Source organism: Falco peregrinus, chromosome 3 (genome assembly GCF_023634155.1).
Source record: "Falco peregrinus isolate bFalPer1 chromosome 3, bFalPer1.pri, whole genome shotgun sequence".
Lineage (NCBI taxonomy): Eukaryota > Metazoa > Chordata > Aves > Falconiformes > Falconidae > Falco > Falco peregrinus.
In genome coordinates, this window is record NC_073723.1 from 120,825,392 (window position 1) to 120,832,604 (window position 7,213).

The window sequence follows — 7,213 nt, forward strand, 5'->3', positions numbered from 1 at the left end:
TGGGTGAGGGGGAAAAAATAACAAAAGAGTTTGATCTTAAATTAAATTTTAAGTTTATTTTTCTAGCTCTGACTTGAAAGAGGAGTGCAGTGCGTGATGCAGGAGTGAAACACCTGCTTCCTTTTGGTGTGAAGCTCTCCCCTTGTCAGCTCTTTTTCCTTAATGCCCATCAGCACTATGAGGTCTTTGTCTCTGCCACTTTCCTGGGGCTTTGCCAGACTTCTAGGAAAAGAAGAGTTGGGATCTTTTTGGTCCTTATTGGGTTTTCAGGTAATTTTTTGCTTTCAGTGCCATGAGTGCAGCAGGGCCCTTTGTGGGTGCCAAGAATCTGCAAGCATGCAAGAAGTACACTCCAAGCAGGAGGGGGACTGTGGAGGTCTAGGACAGACGTTCTAGTTGGAAGCACAGTTAAAAACAGATGAGAAATCCAGCAAAACCTAAAGCCGTGACACTTCTACACCCTTGGTGAGAAATTAGGTCAGTGAGAAGTGAGTTTGGCTGTATAGAGAAAAATGCAGCTGCTGCCTTATGAAAGTGGGTTTCTGACAAAATGTCGGTGGGTGGTCTGAGCCCCCGCAGAGGCATAGCTTGCACCATGCAAAGCATCTGGTCCTGTTTCCTCCTAACCCTGACCCACCCCACATGCCAAACAGCACCAGGGCATATTGGCCCCAAAGCGTCTCCATCATCTCCATCTGTAACGCCAGCCCAGCCACGGTGGCAGCGCAGAATGAGATCCGTGTCCCAGGGCCTGGGCTGGCAGCTCGGTGGCCACCCAGCTGTATGCTGGTCTGGTGCTGTCGGGAGGGTCCCGTGGGTGACAGCTGAGGACACAGCGCACAGCACAACAGGGGGAAGGTGTTCTGTGCCTGGGGGTGTCCTGGCAGCACGTGGGATGCTTGCTTCCGAGGAAAGTGGGCAGCTTTCTGCAGGGTTGAGGCGGTTGGAGGTTGTGCTGTGGAGCCCTGGGGCTGTATTTGGCCTCTGCAAGTAACCGATGCATGTTATGGACTCAGAGTAGTTGGAGTCTGGGTGGCTTCCAGAAACCAGAGGACCAGAAAGGAAAAGTCACCTGCACTTTGTGAGTTGCAGAGCTTGTCCCTTGGGGTGCGTTTTGCTGCTCTGAGGCAGAGTCCAGGGAGGAGCTAAATGGATTGTACTGCTCTGGAGATCACAGGGTAAGTTGAACAGACAACAGCAAAGGTCTCTGCACACCGACTGTCTCTCCCTGCACTCGCAAACAGGCCCTGAAGAACCAGCCACGTGGCTAGACGGCCCAAAACCCCAGTGGCCAGGCTGACTCCAGGGCCTCTCTGCAGGGAACAGGTGACTGGGGCTGGGGCGGGCACCCCTGGCAAACCAGAGCGTGGGTTCTGGGACAGCTGAGGCATTTGTTCACAGCTGCAGAAGGGAACGAGGGTTTCCCCTGCTGATCTGCTGGTCCAGTTCATGACAGAAGAGCCTGGCCACAGCCACCCCTGCGTACTGTGCTCTGCTGCCAGTCTGGGGAAAGTGGGAGGGGGACAGAGAATTGGTTTGCGAATCAGTCATAGGAAACTATAGAAATGTACAGCGGCCTAAACCAGACAGCTCAGCAGCCCATAGTTCAGCATTTAACAAGCTGGTTGTGGTCGGAAAAGATAACCAGACTCTGCTCTTTGCTGAGGTTTCCTCCCAGGGACCCAACACAGCAGAGCTGCTCCAGAAGCCTGACTGCTAGTGCAGCTCCCCAGAGCTCTGCTCACCAACGTCCTGGGACGCTGCGACCTGCTGCCGGTCCCGCAGCCCCCGGCTCCCAGGGCAGGGGAGCGATGCAGGGAAACGTGCCTGAGGCGGCTGCCGATACCCCAGCTGCAGAGCGTGGCTGTGAAAGGGCAGCTGAGGGCACCCAGTGTGCAAACCTCCACGGGAAGTCCGGGAAGATAAAAGGGGTCACGGAGGGGTCCAAGCCCTGGATAAGGTGCAAGTACGGCCATGGGGAGCAATCGTGGGCAGCTCAAAGCCCTCTGGCCCTTCCCTGAGAGGGACCTCGGAGCAGGTCTCCAGGCTGCTGCGCCAGGGCAAGGCAGAGCCAAGGGGGAAGCAGCATCGCTTCAGGGACGGGAAGAGCTGCAGGGAAGCTGCAGGGAAGCGGGGCGAGGAGGGGAAGAGACACGTTCAGGTCGGCTCACTACAGGCTGCGGGGCTGAGCAGCTCTGCGTTGGGGCCAGCGGTGCTACCCTCACCTGGTAGCTTACCTGCGAGCCCAATTTCATCGGGGGGTGGAGGAGGGAGGTTATTGCTTTGCAGCCACGCAGAAGCACGTGTAGCAGGTTGCTGAGATTTGAGATGCTCCCGGGAACAACAGAGCAGCTGCAAGGAGGAAAAAGCAGCAAACTTGTCAGGGCTCCTTCACCTTCATCCCAAACACAGCCAAAGGTTTGAGCTGGATCAATGGGTGGAATATTTTTGCTTCCTCCTGCTCACTGCCGGGCTGGCGCCCACCTCTGTGCTCTGCCTGCGAGGGGAGGGCCAGACCAGCCGCAGCAGGGCCCTAGAACTGCTGCTTTATTTCCCAGGTAGCTGAACCCAGCCCCCGCCTCCCACGCACGGCCCCCGCCCTCCCGCAGCAAGCGGGTGCACAGCAGACTTCTCTACCAGGGCCTGAGGAGGGGATGGCTTAGGCCAGACACATGGTCCTTGGCCTGGGGGTCCCCTTCATGAGCACCGTCTCCACCTCTCCAAGTGCAAATTCAGAGTGATCCCACCCAGCAGGTGCCCCCTTCAGAGGGTCCCCTGGGAGAGCAGGGCAGCACCCCGAGGCCCTTCCACTCGGCAGCACGTTGCAGTGGAAGAAATGGGAGCACCAAGCGGTAAAGCTGCTCATCCCAGCGCGCTGGCAGCCCTGCAAGGTCACACCTCGATGACACCGTCCACGCTTGCCTGCCAGAGCACACGGGCATTTCCCCCGCCACTTGCTCCCCAGCCCTGTGCTCAGGCCAACTGGCATCATCTTGCTACACAAGACCCGTCTTACGTTCTCCAAGTTCAGTGTGTGACAGGACCCAGCTGAGGTGCTGTCACCCTGCAGAAGGATCCTCTCCTACTTCAAGCCGTCTCGTAGCACCGTGGAGCACAGCACAGGGCGGTGGGCGAGCCAGGACCCATGAGCAGCTTTGTTTCTTACCCTGGTCCTCACCAGGGCTGTAACAAGGGTGATGAGGATGGACGGTAGGAGGAGCAGGGAACTTGCATTTGAGGAAGTTGCCACCTCCTGCCTCATGCAGTGAGCCAGGAAACAACGCAACTGCTTTTTCCCCCCCTCCAGTCGTGCATTTGCCTGAGCAGAGCAGAACACACTCGTTGTTCACATCATGTTGTTCACACCGTTGTTGGTCACATCATGACCAAATCCAGGTGAAAAATCTGTTGGAAGTGGTTTGCAGAAATTAAAATGCTGGACTAGGGATGAGTGATGGTCTTGACCAAGATTCTGTTCAGCAGCAAGCAACCGTAAAGCCTCTATCTTAGTACAACTAGTTGTGCTCTGCATACTAACTGAGATACAGTTGTTAAGTGGTAACAAGAACATAAAACCCCTCTAACAGATGGGCCCGGTGATATCAAATAAGGAAACTGGTTGCCACCATTATCAGTTCCACTCAGTTGCCTTTTGCAAAAGACAGGCTGGGCAGAAATGTCCCTTTTTACTAGAGGTTGGTTATTAATGGAATTGGTTATTCATAACCCCCACTCCACCCCTCAAAAACACCCCAACACGTAATGCAAGACGAAGCAATGAGCGGGCACACAGCAAATGATTCACGTAAGTCACGTGAAGTTTCTGTGCCCCTAAGCGGATGAGTGAGCATAGCAAGGGAAGAGCAAGCAGGTACTGCACGTGAAGGAGAGCTTTCTGCAAGTTAGCAGCTTGCCTGAAACCTTTGCGCAGCGCTGTCTCCTGGCACACGGGTTGCCGTGCATCATCTCAGCTTTCACTAAATTCGCTGGCAGATCCTGCGGGCAGCATCTTGTAGGAGCATTTACAGCCGGTCAGCGCAGTGCAAAGAGCTTTTTGGCAGCTGATACTGGCAGCAGACAGATAAGCTCTACAGCACAGTAACGGTCACCAAACCGGTTGGCTCCATCTTCTCCAGTTCGGACTGGCCCATCGCACAGAGTCCTGCATTTCTCTTGGAAAGATTCAGAGCATGGTGCCAGGCACCTCCCTGCCACTAGCATGGGCTGCGCTCGGTATCGGGTGGAGGCGACACATCTCGGTGCTACTGAAACCTTGACCAAGCCCCGGGCGCATCTCTCTGCTGTACCGTGCCCTAAACAAAGCCCAGGATCCGCACCGAGATGGCCACCGGCCACAGAGAATCCCCAAGCGCACGGGACACCCTCCCCGCTGCCCCCCGAGCCCCTGCCGCAGGTACTCGGGGAGACACAATGATGTTCTGTCCTGGCCCTGCGCTCAGGTGACAGCTGGTGGATATTGCTACTGAGAGAACACACCACTGGTTTCCTATTCTCACCCACAGGGTACCATCTACACAACACAGAGGTTTTATTACCACTTATTTCGAGCCTTCAAACTTCTCACCTGGGCTTGTGACACTCATTTTCTGACTGCTCATTTCACCTTGGCCTCTGGAGAGCATTCCCAGGCTCAGAGAGACAAGGCATTTAGATGTCAGCACCCTTCACTGTACCAGTCCTCCTGCCCATAGGGGTTTATTTCCATTTCCTTCACATGGCACAGCTGGAAGAAAGGGTAGGAGAAGCAGAGGTACTCGGGGACAGGCAGATGATCTTTGTGCTGCAGGACAGAGAGAAGCTCCCATGAAGTCAGGAATTAGCCTTGAACAGGCCAACTTCAGGTCACAGGGATGAAAATCACACCAGTCATGAGCAGCTACAGGGAGCAAAGTTGTCTACCTGTTCTTCTGATATCTAAACTCAACTGGGGAAACAAGAATTGCCTAAAGAAATTCCCTTGAGGGCATCAGACAAGCGGAGCCTCCCCAGCTTTGAGGCAGTCGCCAAGCCATCCTGTACTGCTTGTCCAAGTCCTAAACTTTGCTGCTTGGCTGCACTGGGGGGCTGAAGTTACAACATGCAGGAGGCTCCTCAAACAGCAGCGGGAACTGCGCTCCCACAAGCAGGTGCCGGACAGACGAGCACAGAAGACATGTCAAGCCAGGGGATGACATCAGCTGCCAGGACCCAAAGCAAACTGGTCTCTTAGCCAAAAACATCCTTACCTTGAAGGTCTGTGACACTCCCTGCAGTGAAGCACAAATCTTCTCTGACCTGTCAGCAAGCAAGAATTATCAGAGCTACCTGGGGGGTCCCAGCTGAAGCAGGCAACGGAAACACAGCTCATTTCCAGGCTTTTCCTCATCTTCACCGAACCCTGAAACTGCTGTCCACGTCAGCGAGCACTCTGGGAAGCCTGCAGGGGAAAGGGTAATGGAGAACGAGCTCCTGCTACCCCTTCACGCTGTAAAAACACTACTTTTACAGACAGTGAAGAAAATTAGTTGTGCCTTCTTTCAAAAAGGACTTGCCCTGGCATGATACGGACATATCCACCAGGAGAAATGCTGCTTCCATTTCCTCCATGCTCAAGCAAGGGAAGGCCTCTGATGTATCTAGAAGTAGCTGGTGAAGCTCAGGCAGGAATCTACTGCAGCCAAGACTGAGTCAGAAAAGCCGCCGTGGCCAGCCATGGCCCAAGTTGCTGGACTAGTCCAGTGTTACTGGCCGGTTCTTCAAAGGCCAGCACACGTGCAGGCAGCTGCCTGCCTGGGTGTCTTTACAAGATGACAGTAAATTACTTCAGCCATAGCAAGATTCGTCAGAATGACCAGAGCACTATTTAAGCTCGAGCACCAGCTCTAGTATTTAAGACTTCCTCCTCCTCCTCTACCACTCTGCAAACACAACTGAAACCTTTCACTGATGGATGCCAGAATATAGGACAGATGTCTATGTGCAACAGGGTGGACACCAAAGATTCAGGCTTTTTAGCTGCCACTCCCTTAAAGCTTCTCTGAAGAGGACATCGGTTCTCTGAAAATCATAATACAACACTGAAGCAGCTGTCAACGCTGCTGGAAAGCTACTGCTTTTGTGGAGCAGGCAGGTCTCTGAGGGAGACAGGGGAAGCATCGTGGTTAGTCTCAGGCACTGAAGTGATGCGGGATGTGAAGTGTCTCTTACTGCTCTACCGGTCATGGGACCTTCAGGGAAGACCAGTTTAGAAGACTGTGACCCAAAACACACGGTTGTATATCCTGAACTCGCCATTATCTTACTTCACACTCTTCAACTTGCACTAGCATTTCTGTCTCTGACACCAAGCAGGTAGGTCCCAGTGACACCATATAGCTTGTATGGATCAGCAGCTGCTCTGGCGTTCAGCAGAAGTGAAAGCAGAAACTCCCCCCCACTCCCCTTTACCTACCACTGCTAGATTAAGACATTTTTGAAATCAAAGAGCCTACAAATGACCTGACCGTATTAGTCTGCTTTTGAATAAAACCCTTTAAACAGCATCTGACCTGTGAGCCCGGTAATAGCCATTACACAGCCCCGTTTCTGGCTTGTCCTGCACCACGTCTGCCAGCTCAACCCTCTGCTGTGATCTTTCCCCATGCCCCTGAGTGTTTTGAAGCATTTGGTGTAATTGCACAAGTGCACGCTTCAGCTGGCACACTCACCTGTTCTGCACTGGAAGCTACCCCTGCTCTCTAGAAGGCCCCAGGGAGAAGTCACCTCCTCTCCAAGAAGTAATTTTTTCAGGAATGCTGGGACAGGGTTTAAGACATTGGTGTCTTACTGCACAGCACACTGGAATAGAACAACTTCTGTCAGCTCATTACTAGCTCTTGTGATGCATGCTGGGTGCTGCACTCTTGCATTTCAAAACCAAAAGGAGAGAGAAAAGTGGTTAACAATGACAATCCAGTGAATGCTGTAAGGACAGACGTCCCTGGAAAACACTGCCATAATTCTTTAGCTCAATCGTTTATTCAGCTGCAAACTCTTCTCCACTTCTTCAATCCCATCTCTGCATTCCACACTGCAGAGAGCACTTTAGATTATAATGCCAGTTGACTGCTTTGTAATACTTTTTTAATACAGGAAATTAACTGCTAACCACACCAACACTTAAGAGTGTCAGACCACAAAGTTCTCTACTTAACTTGCCCCAACTGTTTCTACC